Source organism: Pantherophis guttatus, chromosome 11, assembly GCF_059756535.1.
Source record: "Pantherophis guttatus breed Tessera chromosome 11, ASM5975653v1, whole genome shotgun sequence".
NCBI classification, from domain to species: domain Eukaryota; kingdom Metazoa; phylum Chordata; class Lepidosauria; order Squamata; family Colubridae; genus Pantherophis; species Pantherophis guttatus.
Window position 1 is genome coordinate 8,747,957 of NC_142073.1, and position 27,507 is coordinate 8,775,463.

Below are 27,507 nucleotides of genomic sequence, written 5' to 3' on the forward strand. Positions count from 1 at the left end.
GGGACTTTCAGCAAAAGATTATTTATTTAATTAATGAACATTGCAACAAAATAAGTGAATCGGAGAACACGGAATTTATCGTGCCACATCCTTAAGCAGACTCTTTGCGCAGCTAATCCATTCTGTCTCTTCCATATCCCATTCAGGTTTTTAATATCTATAACTTCCTAAGGGGACAAAGGGAAGAAGTTATTTTATACACAGCAAGCTAGATCCTCAGTTCTAGATCCAGTTTCAATCTCACATTTTAACATACTGAAATGTGACATGATAGCAGTGTTCCGATATCTCAGGGGCTGCCACAAAGAAGAGGGGGTCAAGCTATTCTCCAAAGCACCTGAAGCAGGACAAGAAGCAATGGATGGAAACTAATCAAGGAGAGAAGCAACCTAAAACTAAGGAGGAATTCCCTGACAGTTAGAGCAATTCATCAGTGGAACAACTTGCCTCCAGAAGTTGTAAATGCTCCAACACTGGAAGTTTTTAAGAAGAGATTGGATAACCATTTGTCTGACATGGTATAGGGTTTCCTGCCTGAGCAGGAGACATCCAAGGTCCTTTCCAACTCTTGTTATTCTATATCCTAAAAGGAATTCAGGTACCCTGGAAGATTTTCAGAGAAGGGCACAAAAAATGATCAGCATGGGAAACAATTTTTACCAATATCGTCTTCCCCCCCTTTTCCTTTTTTTTTTGAACATACCTCAGTATTTCTATACTTGCATACATAAACATCTTCTTCATTTATCCTTAAATTCTAACTTTACTATTTATACATATTTATCCTCTTTTATTCTTAAACAATTCATTCTTTATCTTAATATATTTATATTAGTTTATTCAGAGCTGCCTTTCTTCCACTTCATCTTTTTTATTGTACAACAATCTCTCTCCTCAAACCTATCCTCTCCCTCTTCTCCTTCCAACTTTCTTTCCCCACCTTCTTCTTCTCTTCTCTACTTCCCCTTCCCTTCTCCTCCTCTCTTCCCCCTTGTCTTACCTTCTCTCCTTCTCTGAAAAGCCAATGTTGGGTTGAGTGTTGGGAAAAGTTCCTGAAAGCATGAGCCGTTTGAGAATGGAACAAATGGCTTAGGAAGGTGGTGACTTCTCCTCCACTTGATGTATTCAAGAAAAAAAAAATTATAGGCTTTGTTTGAAGATGGACTTTTGCTTTGAACACATGGCCTGAACTTCATAACCTCAGCAGGCCCGTCCCTTCTATGCTTATAAGGGACGGGTTTCAAAATGACAGAACTATTTGAGCCAACCGTATGACAATATATTCTCTTGGCCGTTTCAAAGAAAACAGCCATCGTCCTTTCTGCTTGCAAGCTTTTTTTTTTGACTTCCAGAAACCAATACAGTTAATAAGAAAGGAGGTTAATGCATTCTGACAGTTTGATGGAATTGCTCTCCCCCCCACCCTCTCTTGCTTCTTATGATGTAACTCATAAAAATGTCTTGCACCATTTATGCAGTCTTTTGTACTTTGCATTTTTTGTTTAAAAAAAAAGTTTCATCAAAAAGACCCTGGCATATTTCTCTGGGAACCACTGAGTTCTCTGTGCCTCGTGCATCATGAATAGTAACCATCAACCTGTTGTGAACTTAAGGGAAATCTATGCAGCCTCAAAAAAAAAAAAAAAAAAAGTCAGTGTGATTGATCCGAGCTTTGGGTACTGATCCTTTTAGGAAGAAATTTGATGGTGTGGTGGTGGCGCATGTGGTTAGAATGTGGTATTGCAGATTAACTCTGCTCACAGAGCCAGGAGTTCGATCCTGACCGGCTCAAGGTTGACTCAGCCTTCCATTCTTCTGAAGTCGGTAAAATGAGGACCCAAATTGTTGGGGAAAATATGCTGACTCTCTAAACCACTTAAATAGGACTATGAAGCAATATATAAGTCTTATTACTATTGTTAAAAATAAATCATGATGAGGTGTACTAATAATTTAAATATTAACAACCTGAGCATTACTATTACTAATAAAACAATGTTCTCAATAACTTTCTGTGGTTAAGACACATAACATCTGCCATTTTTACCGACCATAGTCATTCTTTGGGATAGCTTGGACTGAGAGTGATAAAGTTCCTGAGTAAACTTCCATGGGTAAGGATGTTTTTGAGCCTGGGTTTATTCAACTGTAGTACAATTTAAATTCTAGCTCTCTTTAAGATAGAGCAGACCATTGATTTTTCTCCATATTAGTCCCCCATCACTACTTCTCAGAGGAATATCTAGGACCATTCAAGATCTCAATAATCTGTTAGAGTTTTTGAAAGATATGGTCAAGGGTACAGTAGAGTATAGTCAAACAAATTCAAGATGGTAGCTGTGATGATACAATCAAATCTTCATGCCTTTTTAAGGTGTATCACATATACTCCACTTTTTTGAAGTGCTGTTTTAATCGCACAGTTATCATCTTGTTTTTACCACACCTTGCAGCTATCCTTGTATATGCACGTGGTGTGAAGTTTAGGCATAGACAAAATGGCTTTATTTTGTTGAAGAATTTCTTTTTAACAATGAAGTATTCCATAATCTCATTTTCTCAGGGTTCTGAACAGTTTAGAAGGCAGAATATCTCGTCTGGATTCTTGATCTTTTTTTTGCAATACATCCACTGAATTATTTTGATCTGCAGTTTAGACCCTTATCTAACGTGGTGGCCAAACTTTTTCACTAATGGTTTTTCACTAATTTAGGCAAGAAAAACAAAATGCACAGGTACAGTATATGTGGTACCTTGCTCAATAGTAATAACTGTGAGAGGGACCTTGTAGTCCTAGTGGACAACCATTTAGATATGAGCCAGCAGTGTGCAGCAGCTGCCAAAAAAGCCAACACAGTTCTGGGCTGCATAAACAGAGGGATAGAATCAAGATCACGTAAAGTGTTAATACTACTTTATAATGTCTGGATAAGGCCACACTTGGAATACTGCATTCAGTTTTGGTCATCATGATGTAAAAAAGAAGTGGAGACTCTAGAAAGAGTGCAGAGAAGAGCAACAAAGAGGATTAGGGGACTGGAGGCTAAAACATATGAAGAATGGTTGCAGGAACTGGGTATATCTAGTTTAATGAAAAGGACTAGGGGAGACATGATAGCAGTGTTCCAATATCTCAGAGGCTGTCACAAAGAAGAAGGAGCCAAACTATTCTCCAAAGCACATGAGGGTAGAACAAAAAGCAATGGGTGGAAACTAATCAAGGAGAGAAGCAACTTAGAACTGAGGAGAAACTTCCTGACAGTTAGAACAATTCATCAGTGGAACAACTTGCCTCCAGAAGTTGTGAATGCTCCAACACTGGAAATTTTTAAGAAGAGATTGGATAACCATTTGTCTGAAGAGGTGTAGGGTTTCCTGCTTAAGCAGGGGGTTGGACTAGAAGACCTCCAAAGTCCCTTCCAACTCTGTTATTCTATTCTATTCTAAATCTCCAACTATGTTCTTGTATCAACAGCTCACAATTTCCTCTCTGTTCTCCTCTACCTGATCTCTTTTTTCTTAGGTAGTCTTAACAAAGAAAATGGCCTTGACCAGTTAGGACAATAACATTAGACAACTGGACATGAACATAAAAGTAAATTGGTTTCCTAATTAGGTTAGCCCCAAAGTAAACAACCTGAGGCAAGAGAGCTTAATGCAGCTCCCTAAAATTGTTAGTGCTAATTTAAGTGTGCCAGAAGATGGGAGAAAAGTTGCGTTAAGTAAGAAATAGACCTGTTATTTACGTTTGTTTACCTTATTATTCTTTGTTGATTGAATTATTTTAATGAAGTTTGAATTAAGTCTTGGTCTGGCCCCATTCAATTCTTTACTCTAATCTTCCCAATCTTTGGAATATACTGTAGCTTTTAGCATACAAAGGCCAATAGTGATATTTGAGGCTAATAAGGTCATCTGCTCCTTAGATAGCCACTCCCACAAGCAAGAGAGAAGAACAGAGCATGATTAGGATTGCTTTAGCCCAAATGAGCCTAAATTTTGATTGAATGAGTCTCATAATAACTTCTGAACCAACTCTTTAATTCTAACATCTTTAAGGGATAGGCTGTGAGTTGAGATCCATAGGACACACCATTATGGATGTTATGATACCATATAACACAATTATGGACATTGAGGGGCTGCCACAAAGATGAGGGGGGCAAACTATTCTCCAAAGCACCAGAAGACAGGACAAGAAGCAATGGAGGGAAACTAATCAAGGAGAGAACCAACCTTACAACTCTGTAATTCTATCTATCTATCTATCTATCTATCTATCTATCTATCTATCTATCTATCTATCTATCTATCTATTACTTTATTTTATTTTATTTTATTTTGTCAAGCATGTATAAGATAACAGATATAAATATAAACATGATTATGAATACATGAAATGGGTACGAATAAATGGGGACAGTAGGATAGGGACGGTAGGCACGTTGGTGTGCTTATACACGCCCCCTTACAGACCTCTTAAGAATGGGGTGAGGTCAACAGTAGACAGTCTAAGGTTAAAGTTGTGGGAGTTTGGGGATGAAACCACAGAGTCAGGTAGTGCATTCCAGGCATTGACCACTCTGTTGCTGAAGTCATATTTTCTGCAATCGAGTTTAGAGCGGTTTACCTTAAGTTTGTATCAATTGTTTGCTCATGTATTATTGCAGTTGAAGCTGAAGTAGTCATTGACAGGTAGGACATTGTAGCAGATAATTTTGTGTATTACGCTTCGGTCAGACCGAAGGCGACAAAGTTCTAAGTTGTCCAAGCCCAACATTTCAAGTCTGGTGGCATAAGGTATTCTGTTGCGAGCAGAGGAGCGGAGGACTCTTCTTGTGAAATACCTCTGGACTCTCTCGAGTGTATTAATGTCTGATATACAGTACGGATTCCAGGCAGATGAACTGTATTCAAGAATTGGTCTAGCAAATGTTTTGTATGCTCTAGTTAGCAGTGCAATATCACCAGAGAAGAAGCTATGTAGGATTAGATTAACAAGTCTTAATGCCTTTTTTGCAATGTTGTTACAGTGCGCTCTTTATTAATTCTATGTTCTAACTCACAGCCTATCATAACATTTCTACTCGGGGAAAGCATGGAGTTCACTGGTAGAAAATGAGAAGACTATCCATTTTGATTCTGTCTTACATGGCCCTTCTAGATCCCACACAATTCTCGACCCCCAGGGTGCATCTCATACGCCCAGTTCAACAACTTGGGCTGATTGTTAAGCATCTCCTAAGTAGCACAAAGCATGATGTGATGTCCCAAGAAATTAAACCAAAGGCAAATTAAATAGCACTCATCTGTGCTTAATTATCAGACACTTGCAGGTAATTTTAACAAATTAGATATTTAAGTTGCTCAGAAAGCAGTAAATTAATGCATACAGCATGATTTGCCATATTTGGTCTATTAATCTTAGTTTCCGTTTTCTTAATTACACTTCTTCGGTGTTATCTGTTGCTCGTGAGCTATGGAGGCACTTTTTCCAGCAGAGATAAAATGATGATAGTAATATCCCCGTGGGACAGTACTTTAAAATGACCTAATCTGAGAGCATATGAAATTCAGCATTAAAAAGAATCCAGAATATAGAGAGAAACTTGCGTGAACTAGCAGAAATAAGATGGTAACATAAAAGGGAAGAGATGGGTGCTTTAAAAGGGGCACAAGGACATATGATGGTTTGTCAACCATCAAACTGGAACATGCTTTAAAAAGAAAGATCACGAAAGCTTTTCTGCCCCATTGTTTCAGCAAATATTCCAAGCATGTACAGTAGTGGCCAAAATTGTGGAAACCTTTTGGGATAAGTGTATTTTTGAGGTTTGATGGCTAATAACACCACTTTTTTTTTCTTTTGGAGTTTCAAGATAAACCTGTTCCACTGCTGGAATGGCCTGGGAATAGCCCAGACCTTCACCCAATTGAAAATCTATGGAGCCGACTAAAAAACTTGTTAGTCAGAAGTGACCCAGCAATAAAACCCAGTTAATAGAAGCAATCATTCAATCTTGGTTTCACATTATAACAGCTGCAGAACTAAAAGACTTGGTTCACTCCATGGGAAGATGTTGTGAGGCCGTCATTCAGTTACCCAACTAAATATTAACTGATTTGATAATTTTTGTATCTCTCATTTTTTCTATGGTGATAATTTTTGTATATGTCATTTTTTCTACTTGTTTCACTTTTCTTCTTTATATGGTAATTGCTATTCTAATAGCAAATCCTTTATAAAAGTTATTGCATTACATTCTTGATTAAATTATCTTTCCATTGATATATAATTTTATGGTACTACTCCCCCCCCCAAAAAAGTGGTGTTATTAGCTAATTTTAGAAAATACACTTTTCCCAAAAGGTTTCCACAATTTTGGCCACTACTGTATCTCTGGAAAATTGTGTGCCTGGCACAGTAGTGAAATCCAAATTTTTTTACTACTGGTTCTGTAGGCGTGGCTTGGTGGGAGTAGCAGGGGAAGGATACTGCAAAATCTCCATTCCCTCCCCACTCTGGGGCCAGCCAGAGGTGGTATTTGCCGGTTCTCCGAACTACTCAAAATTTCTGCTACCGGTTCTCCAGAACTTGTCAGAACCTGCTGGATTTCACCCCTGGCCTGGCACCTTACTGTGTGACTTACGACCAGCTTTTTAAGAGCAGAAGAAAAAGGAAAAGGAAAGTCACTAGTCTTGCATTCTTCTGATGGCTTCTAATGGCTGTTCCCGGAATTTCCAGCCAAATATAGACCAGCTCATCTTCCGAATATCTGATGAAGTCAAATGACAGCTCTAAATTAGAGATGAGTGACTTTGTTGTGGCGGATGGCTGTCCTTAGTGCTTTTGTCAGGTTTTAGGAGCCATAGAAGGTAGAGTGATGCAAAGGAGATGGAGGTCTCATTACAAAAACACCCATTAGTTAGATTCTTTTTTTCTTCTTTCTGATATTCAGAGGGGTTGTTTAAACTGGGAGCCCACAAGTAAAACTTATATTCCCTTTTATCAACAGTTTATCGAGGGAAGTAGAAAAAGGAACACTTCTTCCTTCTAATCTATAGAAGAAGTAAAACTTTAATACTGCCAACGCGTAATAAAACATCCTTTAAAAAGCCATACATTTTCCGTAGTTTATTCCTAAATAATCAAAGCCATTAAAAAACGAAAGGTAGAATATTTTGGACATGTGATGCAATACCCAGAAAAATACGGCATACTTCAACTTAATCCTCCAGGGAAAGATTGAAGGCAAATGAGGTCCAGGCAGAAGAAGAACATCATGGCTTCAAAACCTAAGGGACTGGTTTGGACAAAACTCAGCAGCACTTTTTCATACGTCTGTTGACAAAAATAGGATTGCCAACATGATCACCAATGTCTGATGACGGCACAAGAAGAAGAAGAAGATTCCTAAATTGTCATAAAAGTAAATACAGATAGTGCTCAGCTTGCAACCACAACAGAGCACAAAATTTCTGTTCTTGAGTGAGACAGTGGTTAAGTGAATTTTGCCTCATTTTACAAACTTTCTTGACACCGTTGTTAAGTGATTCACTGTAGTTGTTAAGTTAGTAGCACGGCATTTGCCCAAAATTGGAAACAACAACATCAAACACAATGATTATAAAAAAAGGTGTTAGAATGCACAGAAATGGACAAATTAATGATGGAATTAAGGGACAGAAAGGAAACAGTATACTGTTATATATATATACTATACAGTATATATATATATATATATATATATATATATATATATATATATACATATATATATATATATATATATATATATATATATATATATATATATATAAATATATATATATATATATACATACATATACATATACATATACATATACATATACATATACATATACATATACATATACATATACATATACATATACATATACATATACATATACATATACATATACATATACATATACATATATATATATATATATATATATATATATATATATATATATATATATATATATATATATATATAGTGATAGGAAACAACATCACTGAGAGCTTCACCTTTGGAGGGCCCATCCTATTAAAACCTGTCAGGATAATGATTTAAGAGTGGACCAGCTGCTATGATGATGTAATGCTAGGAATGAGTCAGCAAGGTTTTTGGGCTGATATCACTTTAAGAGCCTGTAAAAAGAAGAGGCCCTGTTGGGGTATATCTCTGTCTCCGTGTGTGCTTCCGTGCTGTAATTGCTGATTGCTGTTTATTTGAGGTCTGACTAAAGTACGTATATGTATATATTCTTTGTAGATAAAACCACTATTTAAATACAAACCTCTGCTTACTGTATTTGCTCCTGGATTGTCTCACATAGTCACACTGTGCGCACTCTGACAAAACCCAAATACACAGTCCCAGGAGCTACGAGAATGGCAGCAAAATTTTACAAATGGAGAACCAGTTTGAAGGATAGCCGGTGCCTTGATAAAGTAATACCAGACGCTACCTATCACTCCTAAAAAACAACGTCAAAAAGCTCATGCATCAGAAGAACTGGAAGGGAAAACAAAGGAAAAATTATTTTGTTTTTCCTTCGCAATTTCTTTCAAGTTGAACCAGGCAGGGAGCAGAAGCATTTTTCAGTATGACTTTGGTGTCTCATCTAGCTACCTTTCCTGAATATGCTGTCACAATGACAAATTTTGCCCAGGTTTTAGCTACACGACTTCTAATCTGCAGCCAGTCTTCATACTTTTTTTGAGTGGAAGAACAAGTCAAACATTTAAGCTTTCGAAGCTGGTGAGCTCATTCACCTGAATTTGTTTGCCTGCATTTGGTAAGGCTAGAAGCTCTCAAATCTCTCTTTTTTCAAATTGTGTTAACAAATTGCACTAGCTATTCAAAGGCATCGGCAATTTTCTGTTCCAAAAAAGAACAGCCTGCTCTGCTTTGAAACTCTATGTTAGAGTAGATAACCAAACCAATGTTCCAGTGAGATGACCTCGGGTTGGTACCAGACGTGAGGACATTCAACATCTGCAATAACAACAGCAACAATTGTGGCCTTGAGACATGACCACAGTTTTGGTTTAGGCATATTAAGTAACAGTGGATTCCAAAGGGTTTACCGTTGAGTAAGTGGATGTAGGGATTGTCATCTAAATCTGTGCTGGCACTGGATGCAGTTTCATAGCCGAGGAATGTCATGTTCTATTGCAGGGGTGTCAAACTCAATTTCATTGAGGGCCGCATCAGGGCTGTGGTTGACCTTGGGGGGGCGGGCAGGTGTGGTTGACTGGGTTGGGTGTGGCCAACTGGGTGGGCATGGCCAGCTTGACGCCACATCCCCAAACTGCTGGTATGTTTCCTCTTCTCATTGGGTAGATCAGGCCGAAGCCACTCTGGCTCAATGTTTCCTCTTCGCATTGGGTAGACCAGGCTGAACTGACACAGGCCGGCCCCTTACATTTTCCAGGAAGGCCCTGAGGGCTGGATCCGACCGTGGGCCTTGTGTTTGATGCCCCTGGTCTATTGCAACACTTATTGCCATGGGTTCTGTGGATATTTCTACGTAGCAAAGATAGGAGACAAAGGAAGGAAATTCTTTATTAACACCTTCCAGTCACATACAGTAGAAGCCAGGAATTTTGGGGGGAAGGATGCAAAAAAGGCATTCGGTCAGTATCCCTCAGATCTCTCACCTTGAAGGTGACTCCAAAAGTAGACCTAGGGTTAGGTTAGGGTCAGGGTCCTCATAGGGTTAGAGTCCTCGTAGGGTTAGGGTCCTCATAGGGTTAGGGCTCAGGCTAGGGCTAGGGCTAGGGCTAGGGTCCTCATAGGGTTAGGGTCCTCATAGGGTTAGGGCTCGGGCTAGGGCTAGGGCTAGGGCTAGGGTCCTCATAGGGTTAGGGTCCTCATAGGGTTAGGGCTAGGGTTAGGGCTCGGGCTCGGGCTCGGGCTAGGGCTAGGGCTAGGGCTAGGTATGGGTTAGGGTCCTCATAGGGTTAGGGCTAGGGTTAGGGATGGGGTTCTCATAGGGTTAGGGTTTGGGTTTGGGTCCTCATAGTTGTGGCCATCACAGTGTCTTTACGGTCACATGATTGCAATTTAGGGCCTCGGCAACCGGCTCACAATTATGACATCACAGTGTCCCGTGATCACATGATCATAATCTTTACTGTTGGCATGCAAAAAGCAAAATCAATAGGGAAGCCAGAAGGAAGTCACAAATGGTGGTCGTGTAATCTTGTGTTTATGACTGTGACAGCGTTGCTGGTGCCAAAGCATGGACTACTTGTATTGATTTTTATGCCTTAAAGATCCTGAATCCACACAGAAGAATTGCACACCCTTTTCTCGAAGCTGCTAGCCAAGTACGATGGTGTGAAGGAATAGATAAGGCTCATAAGCAAGATAGCGCTATTGTTTTGAAGGAAAACTGCCTTCCAGCCTGAGCAAATTCCTGATGTGTAGAAATCAATGACTTTTCCACATATTGGTTTTAATTTTAAAAAGAAGAGAAGCAGACAACATATTTTTTTTCTTCCAAAGTGGAGACAGACAGTTCATATTTACAGAAATAATGTAACCCATTTAAGCATAAAGATTTCATTTTTTAAAAAAACAACTCTAGGGTCCCTTAGGTTTAGCTTCTTTCTTTCCTCTATTCTTTGAGACTGAAATGTGTATTTGCAAGGCGTGCTAGGGGTATATTGCTGCTTCCTCACTAGGTGCAGATAATGTCAAGAAAATAAATGAAGCCCACTGCTCTCTGATTGAAAGCAAATACTTCAGGGCACTTTCGGTGGTCCTTTGGGTGGGAGTTAATTTAAAAATGCTTAGTAAAAGAGTAAACAAGTTAGAATGTGCAAAAGGAAGATAAAGCAGCAAAAAAAAAAAAAAAACCCAACCAACAACCCAGAATCTGAAACAAGGGATCCAAGGCAACGAACCAAATATCTAAAAAAGTTCCAAAGTTGCAAACACTTCGAGCCATATCAACTTCTGCGAGACTCTGCTCGTCTTGAACTGGTGCCATCTTGGCTCATTTAGCCGACTGATTGGTATCGATTGTGAATATGGTAAATTAGATGCAGGCGATGTGATCAGCACTCACAAGCCAAAGTGCCTTGACTTCAGCATCTCTTCGCGATGACGGTAGGTAAATTAATAATCATTATTAGCATTACCCTATAATGAAAAGCCAATGTTGGCTTGATAAGTCATTAGAGAGGTTGTTATCTCCCCGTGTTTTCGGCTCAAAAGTTTGCCTTTTTAGAAGTTTCACAGCTTGTCCCTGAAGGTTAGGTTTCCCAGGATGCTCAAGAAGAGAGGAACAAAGGGAAATCGGGCAAAGGGAAGGACCGAAGCTACAAGAAAGGAAGGCAAATCAAATGAGCTCTTTGATCTATCCAGAGAAATCCAAGAGCAGAAGGAAGAAAATCCTTGATGCCTTTCTTTCACCAACCTGTTTTCATCCAGTTTTGATTTTTTTTTTTTTTTACAGATACTGGAAGTTTTGAAAATTGTAATCAAGCATCTTTAAAAGGAAGCAGGTAGGTGAAGGATGATTATGCATGACTAGCTAACAACTGGCCTTCAACTAGAATATAACCGGTTTGATCTGCATTGATCTATTGAAAAGATGGACAATCTTTTTGAGAGGAGTGAAGCCTCTGAGGTATGGGGAGAGAAATACTACAGTAGGTAGAGTGAGGACCAAACTGGGCATGTTCACAGACAAGGATTGACCCAGCATTTCCTATTCTCCCCTGAGTTTACAATGGAGTAGCAGAGTTGGAAGGGATCTTGAAGGTCTCCTAATCCAACATCCTGCTCAAGCAGGATATTCTACACCATTTCAGACAAATGGCTGTCCAATCCCTTCTTAAAAACCTCCAGCGATGGGGCACTCACAACTTCTGGAGGCAAACCGTTCCACTGGTTAATTGTTCTATCAGGAAATCTCTTCTTAGTTCTAGGTTGCTTCTCTCCTTGATTAGTAAAGGTAAAGGTAAAGGTTCCCCTCGCACATATGTGCTAGTCGTTCCTGGCTCTAGGGGGCGGTGCTCATCTCCGTTTCAAAGCCGAAGAGCCAGCGCTGTCCAAAGACGTCTCCATGGTCATGTGGCCGGCATGACTCAACGCCAAAGGCGCACGGAACGCTGTTACCTCCCCACCAAAGGTGGTCCCTATTTTTCTACTTGCATTTTTTACGTGCTTTCGAACTGCTAGATTGGCAGAAGCTGGGACAAGTAACGGGAGCTCACCCCGTTACGCAGCACTAGGGAGTCGAACCGTTGAACTGCTGACTTTTCAATCGACAAGCTCAGCATCTTAGCCACTGAGCCACCACATCCCTGTTCTCCTTGATTAGCTTCCATCTATTGCTTCTTGTTCTGTCTTCAAGTGCTTTGGAGAATAGGTTGACTTCCTCTTCTTCGGGAAGAGCTGAAATAGGTCTAACACCTAAAGGAGGGGGGCATTCTTTTCAGATAACGTTAACGGGGGAATATTTTCCAAAGGGTTTTTGAACATGTGCATATACCCCCATTATTTTGTCTTTTAGTGTCGGCCTCTGACCTGGGATAGAGTTGGGTGGATTGGCTTCCAATCTCAATGCCCGTGGGCCTTATCGGATGGTTTATTTTAAATTCTTTTTTCTACCAGTTCATTACTGGCAGTCATTTGTCAGCGTGATTGTGCTTTGAAAAATGGGTTAGAAGTCCTGAAAGAAATAAATTTGTCCCTTTTTCTGGCAGCCAGTATGTAGAAGCAGTCAATTTCTGACAATACTTGATGTGCAGCAGTCAGTGTTTGACATTGACTTGTAGGAGTCAATGTTTGACAATATCTGAGAACAGGCGTGTTGAAACTATCAATTTTGGACAATTTCTTGGTCATCACTATGAATGTTTCCCAGGAATTGACAGCTGACAGTCATCATTGCCAGGGAGCAAAAACATACAACATTTGATAGGATCTCAGAAATGGCAGAGGGCAGGGGTGGAGTAATTCCCATCTTTAATGTGTGTGTGTGTGTGTGTGTGTGTGTGTGTGTGTGTGTGTGTGTGTGTGTGTGTGGTCAATATCATACAAAGAAAAAAAATCATCTAATCTTCACAATAAATAACTAAATTCAAGGAGCATCAAGAACAAATGATAGCCACATAGCAAAGCAAGATTTTTTTTTTAAAAAAGCAAAATAAAACCCAAGAAGAAATTGGGGTGGGGGGGGAATATATTCACTGAGATCTTGTCACTAAACCACAGAGAGAAATTTACTCACTATTGTCATTTTCAGTATGGATAGACCTATACCAATAGCACTTAAGAGTTATATACCGCTTCACAGCACTTTTACAGCCCTCTCTAAGCGGTTTACAGAGTCAGCCTCTTGCCCGCCAACAATCTGGGTCCTCATTTTACTGATCTCGGAAGGATGGAAGGCTGAGTCAACCTTGAGTCCATCAGGATCGAACACCTGGCTGTGGGCAGAGTCAGCCTGCAATATGGCATTCTAACCACTGCACCACCATGGAAGAAGAAAGGAAGGAAGGAAGGAAGGAAGGAAGGAAGGAAGGAAGGAAGGAAGGAAGGAAGGAAGGAAGGAAGGAAGGAAGGAAGGGACAATAGGTCTTAGACTTATGTAGTGCTTTATAGCCCTCTCTATGTGGTTTACAGAGTCAGCCTCTTGGCCCCAACAATCTGGGTCCTCATTTTACCCACCTTGGAAGGATGGAAGGCTGAGTCAACCTTGAGCCTGGTGAGATTCGATCTGCCAAACTGTTGACAGCCAGTGATCTGCAGAAGTAGCCTGCAGTACTGCACTCTCACCACTGCACCACTGCGACTCTTAAGGTGCCCATTCTGACCAGCACAATCTTGGGACACACCAAAAACGAGAAGGTCTTAATTGATTCAATGTTGAATACAGATAATCAAGGTTAAAAACATAGAACTACATGGGACTGCTAAAGTGGGAATTCACTGTATCTTTCATTGTATCTTTCTGTCTTTTGCCAATTGCAACACTGGTGCCAGAGGAACTTCAAGGGGGTATTATTGTAGGTGGGAATTGTAGGTGACAGAGGGGCACATATCAAGGTTCCCACCAGATGGTACAGTTCAATCAATAAGACCTGGAGCATATTCCCTGTCTGATCTTATGGGACAGAAACATTTGGAGCAAGACGGTTCCATCAATAAAAAGCTTCTATAGGAGAAGAGGCAGAGGCTGGAGGTGGAGTCAAGAGAGGAATCAGTTTGGAATCATTACATTATCACAAATGATCCAAGTCCAGCTCACTTGAATTCCCTTGACTATTTTAATGCTGACCATTAGAGTGGTGCGGTAGCCTAGAGGTGGAGCTCTCGTCTCACAATCAGGAGGCTGTGAGTTCAATCCTAGGTAGAGGCAGCTATTTCTCTCTCTCGGCGCAATGAGAATATATCTGCTGAACAAAACTCCGCATTGGTGACAGGAAGGGCATCCAGCCAGTAAATGCTCTGCTTGCTCCATTCCGTTGCCCAGACTCCACCTCGCAAGGGATTATGGAGTCGTTAAATGATGATGATGATTTTAATGCTGACCATTTATTAACTATACTTGTGTTTATGGGCTTGAGCAATAAATCTTCTTAACTGGCATTTACTGTAATTTGTGGTCCTGATTCTTTGCACCTGACATCTTCTGAGTTGACGTTTATTGATCATCAATAAGTTGTTTTGTTTTTCGCAGGATTATTTATCCCAGAATACACCAAAGGAAAGATTTATGCACGTACACTCATAGGCTTTTCCATTCTTCCTCTCCTGTATTTTATTATTTTAATTAGGACCTTCTTGTATATTTTAACACTCCTGAGTAATTCTAGGAATATATACCGGAGCATCACCAGCATAATTTCATTCAATTTAAACACAAAGGAATTTCTTCAACCTCTAGCTTAACACTTTAGTAAATTGCTTTGCACTCAGCCACCAAACATGATAGGCAGGCTCCGGTCTCTAAAGCTGCTGGTTTCGAGCCTTTAAAAATATCGGCATCTTTAAAATTAGATTAATGTGGCCAAATTAATAAAGGAGTTAAAGACACTGAAGGAGGGAAAGAGAAGGGAATTGAAATTAAAGAAGAACGACGACATCTCTCCAATGGACATTTTAGCATGAGGTCAACATTGCAAAGATTAAAAAGAATCCATCTGCATCACTAATGTAATAGACCATCAAAGTAACTCTGAGTTTGACCAGCTTCAAAATTTGCAATGAAGCAAAAGGGCACAATGAGAGAACCTGTTTAGTGTTCAGCTTGGAGTATTGCTTTAAATATTTAAAAAGAAAACGGGGGTTGGGTCAGCTCTAGGTCAGTTCCTGCATACATATGGACGGTGAGATTTTCCTTTATTTCCATTTGCCTTTTCACATGGCAGGTGAATATGTGAAACAGCAATACCCCTTAGACTTATATACTGCTTTACACTGCTTTACAGCCCTATCTAAGTGGTTTACAGAGTCAGCATATTGCCCTCAACAATTTGGGCCCTCATTTTACCCACCTCGGAAGGATGGAAGGCTGAGTCAAGCTTGAGCTGTGGACAGAGCTAGCCTGCAATATGGCATTCTAACCACTGTGCCATGATGGATGGATTGATGGATGGATGGATGGATGGATGGATGGGTGGAAGGAAGGAAGGAAGGAAGGAAGGAAGGAAGGAAGGAAGGAAGGAAGGAAGGAAGGAAGGAAGGAAGGGCAATTGCACTTAGACTTATATACCGCTTTATAGTGCTTTACAGCCCTCTCTAAGCAGTTTACAGAGTCAGCGTATTGCCCCCAACAATTTGGGTCCTCATTTTATCCACCTCAGAAGGATGGAAGGCTGAGTCAACCTTGAGCTGGTCAAGATTGTCACAAATGGACAATCAATTCTCCATGGGATTCACTGGTTATACGTTGAAGCACCCTGTGGGACTCATTGCATGTCAGCTTTGGAAGCCATATTAGGCCGGAAGCTTCCAAGCTGCCACCTTCTCATGTGTGGGAAAGTAGGAGGAGGGATTTATTTGAGGGTTTGTATTTAGACAAAATAGCATTCTTCCCGTTGGTCAAGGTCAGGACGAGCCCGCATCTGGAGAAGGAATGGTTGGAGTGCTGTCTCAAGATGGGATGGATGGTGATAGGAGCATGTGATTGACTGAGGAGTGAGGGGATGGTTTTGGGGTTTTTGATTTACTCAGGGAAAACCCAGAACTCTCAGAATCAGGTTTTCCCAAGATGTGCCAGTACACCTACTCTAATAAATGGAGCTTTGAGAAAATGCTTGCCTCAGAGTTTTTAATTGGAGCAGAGGGTTTTCTGGAACGCTGACACTGGATTTGGTGAGGAGAAGGGAAAGAATGGTTCTGCTAGGTAGATGCAAATTTGATTTAGATCCACAAACTGAGATACCTGGTCACATACTTTTAAAAAAAATCAGTGGAGAGACTATTCCGTTCCATTTCTTCTTTTCCTGGGGAAGGAAAGATACCGGACACATCCACTTGTTTAAAAGTTGGAAGAAAAAAAAAAAGACTAGAGAGTATCATTGGAACTGGGCAGAAAAGAAACCAGGAATAAGTCTTCTAGAAGTCATATTGCCAAAAAAAAAAAAGCTCTCCGGACAGGAATAGGGCAGCTGCTGATACATTACACTTTGGTGGCTTCTCATTAAAGTCTATTTTTGTTCGATAAACGTCAACTTTGAAGTGAGTAATGAAGTAGTTCTGGAAGGCTGGATTCTTTCTTGCCTTGTGTCCATTTATCCTTCTTGTACAGACTCTGGCCTGTTTCTTAGAATGGAGAAGACCTTTGCTAGCTGGATGATCCATGCATCGCAGCACATGAAAAACTCGCATACCTCATGGCAATTAGAGTTGAGGTTACATATGCTATGTAACATCATAGCAGGTTTGGTAACGATGTTGTTGGAATACGATAAGAGATAATTTAGATCATCTAGCTTGTTTTCAAGAGCCCTCTGTCTGTGAATAAGGTATGTGCGAATGAGCAACTAGGCTGTGGTCTCCAAACAGGGTCAGTGTCCCTCGCTCCAGTGTGGCAATATTGAAGCTCCAAGATGGCTTCGGCCAGGTCAGCTTCAGGGTTGACAGTCAGGCTAACTGTAGGAGATGACCAGGCTAAGCATGAAGGTGGAGTCAAATGCATGATAGTTTGGAGTTGCTACGTTCCCACAACAGACCTAAGTCCTGTCCCCTCATGAATTCCATTGACTCTTATCTAGTGCCAATTTGCCTCCACTGTTAGTAGATCATATTCTTGCATACAGGTAGCATGAAATAAGCTTGTAGTATTTTTGAACCCTATCCCAGCTCCTGATTTCTTGCGCCTGTCATTAACTACCCAAAGCATGTGAGAGGGAAGTTAATATTACCCAGGATAGTTTTCACAGTTTTACAGTAGATATATAGGAAACTGCCTTCTAATGTCCAGGCTCGTGTGACAACCCTAAAACCTAATCTTGGGTTAGTGAAACACAACTAGAGTGTTCAAAGGTCATGGGATTCCCAAACAAATAAACTAAAACATTGTTCTGTATAATGGCTCACACAACATGCTAAAGCAATGTTTGATTCAATACCTTGAATCAAAAATTACCCAAGTCCCCACTGACTTTGTTTGCCAGAACTCCAAGAACCAGTCATGAGTCCCCTTCGTTCATCACTGTCAGAACCTTGAACAATTGCTGAGCAAGTGGTGATTGATTAATTGATTGATTGATTGATTGATTGGATTGGATTTATGAAATTCATTTGCCACCCATCTTGTATCCAACGACTCTGGGTGGCTTACAACAATATAACCCGAGGACTAGCTATAGCTAAATTCAGTAAATAAATAAATAGCTGACATTCAGCCAGGTAGGCCAGTGTCAAGAGCCAGGGAAATCAGGAAATTCGGGCAGTTCAAATGAGTATAAAGATATATTGCAAGCTTAATCTCTCTAGAAGAATCTGAATTACTAATGGTCAAGGGAAATGAGCGGCAATTAAGAAGGCAGTCGAGGTAGGCTGGACTTAAGATCTCTTACGGGCATGCAGGGACTCATGACTTATGACGCATTTGACCCCTCCATCGGGCTCGGCCTGCTCATCTCCTACAGCCAGTAAACTGAGCTTCCCAGAAAGGTTCATTGAGAAACTGGAGAAATAGCTCTTATCCTTACCTCGGCTGTAGCTTGATAAATAACATTCCAAATCCAAACAATGAATAATCCAACAAGAGATAAAGCTATTGTCTTAATACATGCATGCAGTTCCAAATACATATTGTGTGCCTGCTGAGGCAGGCATTATTTTCTCACTCAGAAGATTGTAGCAGGTAATTTTACTCACTGTGTCACATTATTTGTCAGCAACTGCAAGCTGTCACCTCTATAGGAAGGAAACACCTCTAGGCTGATTTCAAACCACAAAGGCTCATATGAAAGATAATGAGAATCGCCAAGATATGCGCACAGTTTCATTCAGATGTAGCGCATTGAAAGATAAACAGCTAGTCTGTTATTATTTGTAAGTGGTCAGCTGTGATTGCTTTGTTTAGCCCTCTTTTAAATTGTTGATTCTCCAGGAAAGTGGCAAGCTATTTTCAATTGCCATCAGAATGCAACAGCATTTTCTGTTTAAAAAAAAAAATCTTTATTTGGCTATGTATTGAATCATATTTCAAAAACAATGTTTCTCAAAAATATGTACGAAGCAGCTTCAGAACAGTAGGTTAGGAGGCTTTAAGCTCCAGACTTTTCTCAAAATAAAAATATGAGGAAAACAAAACAATAAAGAAGTCATGAATACAAGAACAGACTGCTGAAGATTATACTCACGTGGTGGACACGTCCAAATATCCAGAAACGAAGGATTTTGAAGGGACACAGTGGCTAAGATGCTGAGCTTGTCGATCGAAAGGTCAGCAGTTCAGCAGTTCGAATCCCTAGTGCCGCATAACAGGGTGAGCTCCCGTTACTTGTCCCAGCTTCTGCCAACCTAGCAGTTCAAAAGCACGTAAAAAATGCAAGTAGAAAAATAGGAACCACCTTTGGTGGGAAGGGAACAGTGTTCCGTGCGCCTTTGGCATCTAGTCATGCCAACCACATGACCACGGAGACGTCTTCAGACAGAGCTGACTCTTCGGCTTTGAAACGGAGATGAGCACCACCCCCTAGAGTCAGGAACGACTAGCACATATGTGGAAGGGGAACCTTTACCTTTACCTAAGAATTTTGACTTAACAGAACTTTTTTTTTAAAAAAATATTATTATGTATAGTTAAAATGCTATATACATTAATGCATCTTTCATTAAAATGAAAAAAGAAAATTAACCCATGACCCATTATAAACAACAGCCACAAATCAAAGCTCCTCCAGATGTTGAGAAAGCTTCTGCAAAAATAGCAACAACGGTAATAGTTAGAATGAAAATCAATTTTTTTGTGTGTTCATTTTTACCCATATTTGTTCTCGGCTCTTTAGTTTGAACCAGTTCAAAGTGAAAATTTAATGATTTGGTAAAGACCTTGTTTCTTGCCAATGAGTTGAAAAATGAGACCTCGTTTATATATTGCATCCATATTACGACGTGGATTGATTATCAGGTTGGACAGTCACAGTGTGGCTCTCTATGGGGAACAAGCAATTTCTGAACAAAGTTTGCAATACAATACTCTTTTTAAAAAACTTTTATTTTATTTTATTTTTACAAATATATCAATGCGTGAACAGCATGGCAATACAATATTCTTTATTACTGGCTTGACTGTGATTCTGAAAAAAAATGTTGCTCGCTCAAGATAACCATGCTTGTTGGAGAAGTCTGGAAGCTAAAAAGACCCACATCTGAAACAGAGGTGGGTTTTCAGCAGGTTCTGACCAGTTCTGGAGAACCGGTTGTGAAAATTTTGAGTAGTTCGGAGAACCAGTAATAAAAATTCTAACTGGGCCCCTATCTTTTCTCTGCCTCCCAAGTCCCAGCTGATCGGGAGGAAATGGGGATTTTGCAGTAACCTTCCCCTGGAGTGGGGTGGGAATGGAGATTTTGCCTGCCACGCCCACTAAGACATGCCCACCAAGCCACACCCACAGAACCGGTAGTAAAAAATTTTGAAACTCACCACTGATCTGAAAGTTGCCAGGGTTGGGAAACACTGCACTAAACCTTGTTTTGTGGGATAAGACACAATGGGTAGGATTCACACATGACACTATACCTCAACAAAAGAAACCACGCTCCAGGCCTTAAAGTCCCAGAGTTATGCATTCCTAAAATATTCTTCATGAATTTAAAACCTTCCAGATTAGATGTCTTCTGGAGATTCTCAGTCATACAGGTCATGATTGTCCCAAAGGTGCTTTTTCAAAAGGCACCTGGACTTTATTTTTTTTCCCTGAAGATGTTTTGCTTCTCATCCAAGAGGCTTCTTCAATTCTGACTTCTTCTGGACTGAAGAAGCTTCTTGGATGAGAAGCAAAACGTCTCGCAGGAAAAAACAAAGTCCAGGTGCCTTTTGAAAAAGCACCTTTGGGACTTCCAGATTAGAATTTCCACCATCTACAATGTCAGGGTTCCAAATAACACCCCCCCCCAATGAAAGAAGACTCCGAGGCCTGAGTTTCCTCAAATTTCCTTTTTATTGAAGATGTCATGTTGGCACATCTGGGAAAACCCAAATCTGAAAGTTTCCAGGTTTTCCCCATCCAAGTGAAAGTTCAAGTCCCTACCCAGTACCCTCATGTCCATCACACCGTCCAAACTGGAGACACCTTCCAGTCATCCAGGTGCCAGGGCAATGCGTCCTTGACTCTCTGAGAAAGGAATGTTATTTTGACTACATATCACCCATACTCTAAGCAATCCCCCCCTCCCATTTTCCCACAGAAGAAGATGTGACAGGCCTAAATGTAAAAGATGGCTTCCAGGTCTGACATACAGCTAGCATGGAAAGTAAAATCTCACACAGCTAGAAGAAATAGCAATAGCACTTAGACTTATATACCCCTTCACAATGCTTTACAGCCCTCTCTAAGTGGTTTACAGAGTCAGCATATTGCCCCCAACAAGCTGGTTGAGGTTATTTGTTCTAGATCAGGGGTGTCAAACTCGCGTCGTCCCAGCATCATCACGTGACATATCGCGACTTTTCCCCCCTTCACTAAACCAGGTGTGGGTGTGGCCAGCGTGTGACGCATCCGGCCTGCGGGCCGCGAGTTTGACAGCCCTGCTCTAGCTGGATGTGGATGGAGAATCAACCAAGTAGGACATCTTTTCTTTTAAAAATGTAAAACCCCACCAAGGAGCTGTGCTAGAGTCAAAAACAACCAATCAGTGAATCTAGTTTGTTTTTTAAAGATCTATGCTTGCACAGAACAGTGCTCCGTGCGCCTTTGGCGTTTTAGTCATGCCGGCCACATGACCACAGAGACGTCTTCGGACAGCACTGGCTCTTCGGCTTTGAAACGGAGATGAGCACCGCCCCCTAGAGTCAGGAACGACTAGCACATATGTACAAGGGGAATCTTTACCTTTACCTTATGCTTGCACAATCCCTGCCTTTGGGATGAAAGCCAATCTTCATAACATCATTAAAGAGAAAGCAGAAATGCCCCTGTGAGGAAAGAGGCAGATGACAGCTAGAGAAACGCCATGATGGAATACAGGAAAATCTCGGTTCAAAATGGAGCAGGAAGCCATTTTTTATTTTTTTTATTTTTTTATTTTTTTGTCATCTACAGGCCTGCACTCCGAAACCTGCTATTTCATTACCGAAATGATTTCTCTGTTAAGAAGGATTGTGCTCTATAATTAGAATAATACCTCACAGGATTATAGTGACAAAAGTAATTACATAATCATCTGGGATCTCATTATGCCACAGGAGTTCATATTGCAAATCATATCTGCCGTGGTTTCTTTTTCTTTTTTCTTTTCTTTTCTTTTTTTTCCTTTTCTTTTTTTAATTTCTTCCTTTCCAACCAAAGTGGTCTGATAAATCCAAATTTCAAACAAAAAGAACTACTGTACTCTGGGCCGATAGCTTTCGTGATAGAGACTTTGACAGCCTGCAGTGAAAGAGGGTGGTCCCAGTGGTCTTGATTGAACTTTTCAGACAACAAATGCAAGTTTATATTCACCACAGTTATGGGAATTAGAAGACGCCACTAGCTGTCACTTTTAATTTTTTAAGGGACTGGTATTTTTCCATAAACATCTGCTCCCAAATTGATTGATTCTTGGAACAGATTGTTGGACTCGTGTCCTCCATCCTTTCCAAGTCTCTTTTCCAGAGCAACAATTCTGCAAAACTTTATCCGAAACTTACTATGCTGATGACAATTGGGGGCATCTTCCCAAACCCCCCCCCAATCCTGGAAAGGAATGATAACAGTAGATTGGAAGGAACGTTCAGTTGGTGGAGGCAGAAACAGATAATGTGGGAGCTAAATTTACCAAAGTTATTTTTACTGTCTACATATCTATTGTTGTATATTAGGCTGTGTTTGACAAACCGCCAAAGCTTCAATTGCTGCAAAATTACCAGATACACTATCCTCCTAATCAAAGTATTGGGATCATCATCCAGTTGTGTTGAAAACCCACACTGATTGGGGGTCTATGACAATTCGCCATGGCCAACTCGACTTGATCAACTCACCACGACCAACTCTCTGCAGTCAACTTGCCATGGCCATCTCGCCACAAGAGGCAACTCGCTGCAGGACAAAAGTTACACTAATATCAAAGAAATGGTGGGATAGAATCATTAAAGAAAGGATGCAGAAGGAGGGACAGAATGAAATGTGAATGGCAATTTTTTTTTTAAAAAAATATTTATTTTAAATATTTAAATAGAATTGTTAAATTGTCCCGCAGCGAATTGTCCCAGGGTGAGTTAGCCATGGCGAATTGTCTGGCAGCAAGTTGGCATTGATGAGTTGGCCGTGGTGAGTTGGCCATGGTGAGTTGGCCGTGATGAGTTGGCCATGGTGAGTTGGCCATGGTGAATTGGCCATGGTGAGTTGGCCATGGTGAGTTGGCCATGGTGAATTGGCCATGGTGAGTTGGCCATGGTGAGTTGGCCGTGGTGAGTTGGCCATGGCGAGTTGACCGTGATGTGTTGGCCATGGCGAGTTGGCCATGGCAAGTTGGCCATGGTGAGTTCGCAATGGCAAGGTGTCCCATTCAGTGATGGGTTTCAAAAATTTTTACTACCGGTTCTGTGGGTGTGGCTTGGTGGGCGTGTCATGACTTGGTGGGTATGGCTTGGTGGGAATGGCAGGGGAAGGATACTGTAAAATCTCCATTCCCATCCCACTCCAGGGGAAGGTTACTGCAAAATCCCCATTTCCTCCCAATCAGCTGGGACTTGGGAGGCAGAGAATAGATGGGGGCGGGGCCAGTCAGAATTTTTACTACCGGTTCTCCAAACTACTCAAAATTTCTGCTACCAGTTCTCCAGAACTGGTCAGAACCTGCTGAAACCCACCTCTGGTCCCATTCCCCACTGATTGCCAGTCATTTTCTGAGCCAACTATTGGTTTTCATTGTTACAGTCCTACTCAACGTAAGGCCTGAGGGTCTGAAGGACCTCCTACAACAATATGAACCTGTGCAGACATTACAATCCATAGGAGTGGCCTATTTAAATTCTCACCTTGATGAATACATCCATCAGCTGTATGGGAGACAACTTTCTCTTGTATTATTTCCAAACTACGGTGTACATTTCTTCAGGAGTTGTGCTCAGTGTCCTCTTTATTCACCTTCAGGAAAAGAGAAAACCTTCCTCTTGAGTGGGATTAGTAATACTTTTAGATTCCTTGATAATTTTTTTTAAATCAAAAGTCACTGTAAGTGTCTTGTGTGCATAAAAAAAATCTAGACTCCTTGAAATCATAATAAATATAATAAATACATAATGTGTATTCAAAGAAATCTGGAATCTTTGAAATCGTAATCATATAGCCAGATAAAAACTTCAGCTAGCAAGATAGACACACATATATGCAAACAGACATACTTCAAAATATCTTAAGGAATTGCTGGGTCAGGTGAACAATAGACGGATGTGGAATGAGCAAGTATGATTCAGAAGCTGAACAAATTAAAGACTGTATGATTAAACAGAATAACCATGAATATCAAATTTAGGCTCAATACTGTGTTCAGAGAACTCTGTGTGGCATCAGGAAAGGCATCCGGCCAGTAAATACTCAGTTGCCCCGACTCTACCCCAAATTGAAGAGATTACAGGTCACAAAAAAGGGAGTTTTTTTATTATGTTCAGAGAAAATCGGTATAAATTGTTTTACCAATTTTATTTAGCAATCAATTATCCAGTGGTGATAAATAGATAATTTATCAAAAATAAAATAGATAATTCTATTCTCTGGGAGATTCTAGAACAAATCTAAATATTTCTCAATAAAGGGAATATATCAGGTCAGGCTGGACAAAGGCTGCACAGATTAAAAGGCTAATTTCCTATAAGGCCGCTTTTTCTGACATTGTTCAGGATCTGGTCATGCCGAAATGGGGAACTATCCGGAATACTCTAGAAGATTCTGTGACTGCAATTTTGAATCCCTTGAGAAAAGGCGAGCTGAAAAATAAGTATATTTGAATTTAAATGCACAGCCAATCAAGTACAGAAAATTGAGCTACACGGAGCCTCTTTTTGACTGATTTTTAAATCAGTTTTAATGAGCAGCTAAGCTCTCATTATAGAGTATTTTGTATTATGATAGATTTAGTTCGTTACGGTTTTTATGCCCATTTATTGCTTTTATTTTGCTTTTTAGACTTTTTTAAAGTATTTTTTTTTAAATTTTGTTTTGTACTTTCTAGTTTTCTGTGTAATTGTATTTTGTATTTTTTTTAATTTTTTGCACCTCGCCCACTTTATGCTTATGCATTATAAAGGTTGATTGATTGAACTTCTTTTTGACTGATTTTTAAAACAATTTTAATGAGCACCAACACTGTCATTATAGAGTGTTTTGTATCATAATAGATTTAGTTCTTTAGTTAGTTAATTAGTTACTTGTATCTCATCTTTATTATTTTTACAAATAACTCAAGGTAGCGAACGTATCCAAACATATTTTTCTCCTTCTATTTTCAACAACAACCCTGTGAGGTGGGTTGGGCTGAGAGGGGGTGACCGGCCCAAAATCACACAGCTGGCTTTCATGGCTAAACTGGGACTAGAACTCATAGTCTCCCGGTGATTGTTCCAAAGTCATCCAGTTGTTTTTATGCCTAAGGCAGGACTAGAACTCTCATCTCCTGGTGATTGGCCCAAAGTCACCCAGACAGTTTTCATGTCAGTTTTCTGGTGATTGGCCAAAGTCACCTAGCCAGCTTTCATAACTAAGGCAGGACTAGAATTCCTGTCTCCTGGTGATTGGCCCAAAGTCACCCAGCTGTCTTTCATACCTAATGCAGGACTAGAATTCCTGTCTCCCAGTGATTGGCCCAAAGTCACCCAGCTGTCTTTCATACCTAATGCAGGACTAGAATTCCTGTCTCCTGGTGATTGGCCCAAAGTCACCCAGCTGTCTTTCATACCTAATGCAGGACTAGAATTCCTGTCTCCCGGTGATTGGCCCAAAGTCACCCAACCAGCTTTCACGCCTTAAGGTGGGACTAGAACTCACAGTCTCCTGGTGATTAGCCCAAAGTCACCTAGCCAGCTTTCATGCCTTAAGGTGGGACTAGAACTCACAGTCTTTGACTTTCTAGCCTAAGTCCCTAACCATTAGACCCATGGTGGCGAACCTTTTACTCATCAAGGACTTCCACAAAATATAATCCAAATCAAAATCACATTTTATAAAACCGGAACCCCTCCACCCCCTGTATAATATTCAAATCTTCACAGAATTCAATTATTCTATCCCTATATAATACATTCAGTTAAAAGCTATCGGATATTTCCTAGTTTGGTATTTATTCTGCACATAATCTATCCACTTTTTCCACTCCCATGCATAAGTCTCTTTGCGTCCGATCTTTTAGATATGCTGAAATCTTCGCCATCTCTGCAAAACTGGCCATCTTCAAAGTTTTTTAATGTATTTTTAAAGATTGTTTAAACAAATGTTTTCCAGCTTTTTGGGAAACTTTCTTTTGTATTTTTGATGATGTTGTTGTTGTTTTGGTACCCGACCGCCTTATGCTTATGCAAAAAAAAAAAAAGATTGATGAAGACGTGAATTTCTTGCCTGGGGATATATATTTTTGGATAGAGAGAGAGTCATTGAATGCAATCATTTCGTAGGCATTCCTCTTTCGACCTATTCATTTTGATAAAGGTAGAAACCTGGGGGTCTCTGTGTCTCTTCCTTTCTCTGCCTCAATCCTATTACTACCATTTCCCCCTTTTTTTACAATAAGTCAAGGGTAGAGAAATGGTCTAAAGCCCCATCAGTACTTTATGATTTAACAATACATTTTCGGTGGATATAACCAACAAAGCTCTCGGCTGTTCCAAGCCTTAATCCTGGTGCATTCAGAAACAAGATAAAAGCTTAAGTCCTTTCTCACCTCCAGCTTACACCTTCCATATGTGTGTGCTGACCTTTTATGTGGCTTGAACCATAGTGTGCCTCGAAAATTCCTCTGCAATTTAGAGATACAAGAGGCTTAGCTTGGTTCATCCTTGAAAGTGTGTTTATTGTTGCATGGTTGCATCTCTCTCTCTCTCTCCCCCTTCCCTCCCTCCCTCCTTTATATTACTCTCTTCCTCTCTCTATCTCTCTCTCCCTCTCTCTTTATCTCTCCCTCTCCCCCTCTCTCTCTTTATCTCTCTCTCCCTCTCCCTATCTCTCTTTCTCCCTCTCTCTCCCTCCCTCCCTCTTTATATATATCTCTCTCCCTCCCTCTGTACCCCCTCCCTCCCCCCCCCTCTCTCTCTATATATATATATACCCCCTCCCTCCCCCCTCTCTCTCTCCCTATCTCTCCTTCTCCCTCTCTCTCTCTCCCTCCCTCTGTACCTCTCCTTATTTATATATATACATATATATATATATATACATACATATATACATACACACACACACACACACATATATATATATATATATATCCCTCTCTCTCTCCCTCTCTCTCTCCCTCCTTCCCTCCCTATATTTCTCTCTCTCCCTCTCTCCCTATCTCTCTCCCTCTCTCTCTCTCTTTAGCGCTCTCTCTCCCCCTTGCCCTCTTTATCTCTCTCTCACTCCCTCTCCCCCTCTCTCTCTTTATCTCTCTCTCCCTCTCCCTATCTCTCTTTCTCCCTCTCTCTCCCTCCGTCCCTCTTTATATATATCTCTCCCTCCCTCTGTACCCCCTCCCTCCCCCCCTCTCTCTCTATATATATATACCCCCTCCCTCCCCCCCTCTCTCTCCCTATCTCTCCTTCTCCCTCTCTCTCTCTCTCCCTCCCTCTGTACCTCTCCTTATTTATATATATACATATATA